This window comes from Peromyscus eremicus, chromosome 15 (assembly GCF_949786415.1).
Source record: "Peromyscus eremicus chromosome 15, PerEre_H2_v1, whole genome shotgun sequence".
Classification (NCBI taxonomy): domain Eukaryota; kingdom Metazoa; phylum Chordata; class Mammalia; order Rodentia; family Cricetidae; genus Peromyscus; species Peromyscus eremicus.
In genome coordinates, this window is record NC_081431.1 from 90963592 (window position 1) to 90967521 (window position 3930).

General features: G+C 40.3%; 1 pseudogene; it reads right to left on the minus strand.

Annotated features, from left to right (window-relative positions):
- Nucleotides 1-503: 503 nt before the first annotated feature.
- Nucleotides 504-1847, minus strand: LOC131925770 (small ribosomal subunit protein eS7-like; annotated as a pseudogene).
- Nucleotides 1848-3930: the final 2083 nt, after the last annotated feature.

Consider the following 3930-nt stretch of genomic DNA (forward strand, 5'->3'; position numbering starts at 1 on the left):
TTGGAGGAGTGAGTAGAAGGTGTGCTTCTGGAGATCAGAGAACTTCTTTCAAGTGTCAAAAAGTTGTGGAGCCAGGGATTGATCAACTGTCAAGAGTTCATTATAACAGATACACCCTCCCTCCACATTAGTACATACCTACCTTCAGGAAAGAAATATTTTTCAGATTTTTTCAAAGAAAAAACACATTTTGTTATTTTTCGAATGATCCCACAGAAACTCATTCAGAAATGTTTCTCTGTTGTAAAAAGTTAAGAAAAAGGAACATTAATCCAATTAATAGTTTTTGTAGGTGAGAGATTTGGAAGCAAATTAAGGTTAAATGAAGAACCTACCAACGTGTGCTTTGACCTTATTAACCCCTGGCCCAATTCCTTTCCAATCTACACATTACCTTATGAACACAACTCTTTGTTCTCTTCTCTTTCTTTTTGAAAACCCACCAAGTCCAACTTGTTTTCTCTATTTTTTTAAAACATATGACATCCTACTTAGTAATTTATTTACAAATGAAACTCTAGGAATTCAAAATTAACATCCTTGCTCTTAAGCTACTTCTTTATCACTTTTTTCTTAAACTATTTTTAAATTTATTCTTCTCTCATATGTTACATCCTGACTGTAGTTTCCCCTTCCTCCACTACTCCCATTCCCCCCAACACCTCCTCTATCCCCCAGATTCACTCCTCCTCTGTTTTCCTTCAGAAAAGAGCAGGCCTCCTGGGGGTATCTACTGAACACTATACAATAACTTAAAATAAGACTAGCCACAAACCCTCATATCAAGGATGAATGAGGCCACCCTGTAGTAGGATAAGTATCCCAAGGGAAGACAGATGAGTTAGAGACATCCCCTTACTCCCACTGTTGGGAGTTCCATAAGAACACCAAGATACACAACCATAACATATATGCAGAAGATGTAGCTTAGACCCGAACGGGCTCTGTGACTGTCACTTCAGGCTCTGTGAGCACCTATGAATCTTCCTTAGTTGATTCTATGAGCTATGTTGTCATTATTCCTTGAGTCCCCTGGATCCTACAATCCTTCCTCCTTCTCTTATGCAGTGTTCCCTGAGATGTGCCTAATGTTTGGCTGTGGGTCTCCACATCTACTCTCATGAATTGATGGATGAAGCCCCTCTGTGATGTGTGGGCTAAGCACTGATTTATAAGTATAGCAGAATATCATTAGGACTCATTCCATTGACTTTTTTTTCCCCACCATGTTTGGTTATATCCTAGGTTTCTGGGCTATTCAGCATCTGGTTCCTGGCTATCCAGGCAGTGTCAGGCATGGGCTTCCTCTTGTGATGGGGCCTATTAGCTTTTTATGCACACCAGAAAATGTTTCAACCTTGTGCTCCTTTGTTCTGCTGTGCTTTGTTTAAATGAATCTTGATAAGCCCCCTAGTTTTATAGGATCCTCTTACTGACAATTTCATGTGAGAAAATCAAGTTTTCAATGATGGCATCATTCATCTCAGTCAGGGTGTGGCACCTGTAGTGATTTGCTTATTTTTCCTATTGAGTTGGCTTAGGCACAACACTCTTCTGAGCAATGAAGACTGTGCATCCCAGTAAACTGTTCCTCCACTTCATGATCTATCCGGTCTTGCAATTTCTGGAAAGAGTTCATTCTACTGAGGATCTGGTACACAAACTATGATATCTTTCAGACCACCACCAATTTCAATATCCTTAGCCCTGGTGATGTTGAGTTACTGCAGCTACTCCTAGAGATCAGAGTTCATCTCCAGATTGAACAGTGTCTGAAAAATGCCCAACTCATACTTGTCTAGATTCTTGCCATTGGGCTTCACAGTCTTGACTCTGGGGCTGAACATGGCCCCATTCTTATGGAAGGCAGGCATAGAAAGAGGCCCAGCTCTCAAAAGAACTTCTCATCCCACCACTCATTTATTTTTAGATGTGTAGCCATTCACTGAAGTCTGTTCAAACTACCATGAGCTACCCTTGAGAGAGTACAATTAAATGAAATATGCCAATATTTGTGACAAATATAGTTAAATGATTCAACAGCATCCTTTATGATTGCTCAAAAGTTTTTGTTCAGTTGAGGAACATTTTCAAATATTTCATGGATAAGATGAACTGTTAAGTGAGGTCCTGAAAGTTAAAGGAATGATATATATTAATGAATGTATCAACTTAAGTGCCACTAGGATCCACAGACCCCAAAGCTATTAATATTATTAATAAACTATAAAACTATATGTAAAACTATAGCAGAGGTTCTTATCCTGCTGTATGCCATATGACTGATATTTCTATTTGAAATAATCTTTAATTTATGAATTTATTTTGGTTCTGTTTCCACCTTTGGATATATTATTTATGATAGCTAGAATTTGTGTTCCTTAGCTATGGTCACTCATAATTGGATCAAAATTAAATTTCCTTTATTTCTTTTGATGTAAAAGCTGTGTTTCTCACTGGCAATTTTGGTGCCAAACAATTTCAAAGATGATCTTTTTCCTCAGAGGAGACACCAAGATTGGAATCAAATAACAACATGGGTCCTTAGTACACATGCTTCCATGTTGCTTACTTAGGTGAATGATGGTTATTCTGGTGTCTAAACCTTACTTTCATTTAAATGACAGTTCCCTAGTGCATTTTAAGTTGAATTTTTGTTATTATTATTATTATTATTTACATTTTCTCATGATATTTTTCTGTCATTTATTTTCTAAATATTTTTTTAATTTATTTCTTAACCCATATTTCTTTTTTTAATATTTTTATTTTATAGTTAATTTAATTTCACATATCAGCCACGGATTCCCCGACCTCCCTCCTCCATACCCCCAGCCTTCCTCCCCAACCCTCCCCCCACCATCAACCCTCCATTTCTACCTCCTCCAAGGCAAGGTCTTCCCTGGGGAGTCAGCCCAGCCTGGTAGACACAGCCAAGGCAGGTCAAGTCCTCTCCTCCCTACACCAAGGTTGAGCAAAGTGTCCCAGCATAGGCCCCAAGCTCCAAAAAGCCAGCTCATGCACTAAGGACAGGTCCTGGCTCCAATGCATGGGGGCCTCCCAAACAGTTCAAGCTAATCAACTGTTTCACTTATCCATGGGGGCTCCTCAGCCATTGGTTCACAGTTCATGCATTTCCACTAGTTTGGCTATTTGTCCCTGTGCTTTTTCCAATCATGGTCTCAATATCTCTTGCTTATACAATCCGTCCTCTATCGGCCAATTGGACTCCCAGAGCTCCCCCTGGGGCTTGGCGGTGGATCTCTGCATGTGCTTCCATCAGACACTGGATAAGAGTTCTATCATGACAGTTAGGGTGTTCGGCCATCCTATCGCCAGAGTAGGTCAGTTTGGACTTTCTCTCGACCATTGCTAGTAGTCTATTGTGGAGGTATCTTTGTGGATTTCTGGGGACCTCTCTAGCACTTTGCTTTTTCCTATTCCCGTGGGGGTCTTCATTCATCGTGGTAACTCCCTTGCCCTTCTCCCACTCTGCTCCTTATCCAGCTGGGACCTTCCTCTGCCCTAAGCTCTCTTTCCCCCAACTCTTGTCCTCCATTACCCCCAATCCCCATTTTGCTCGTGTAGATCTCATCCATTTCTCTGTCTTTGGGTGATCCCTATGTCTTTCTTAGGGTCCTCTGTACTAGGAAGCCATCTTGGACTTGTGAGTTGCAGTCTGGTTATCCTTTGGTTTACATCTAGTATCCACTTATGAGTGAGTACACACCATGTTTGTCTTTCTGAGTCTGGGTTGCCTCACTCAGGATGATTTTTTTCTAGTTCCACCCCTTTGCCTGCAAACTTCATGATGTCATTGTTTTTCTCTGATGAGTGTATATGTACCACATTTTATTTATCCGTTCTTCAGTTGAAGGGCATCTATGTTGTTTCCAGGTTTTGGTTATTACAAATAATGCTGCTATGAAC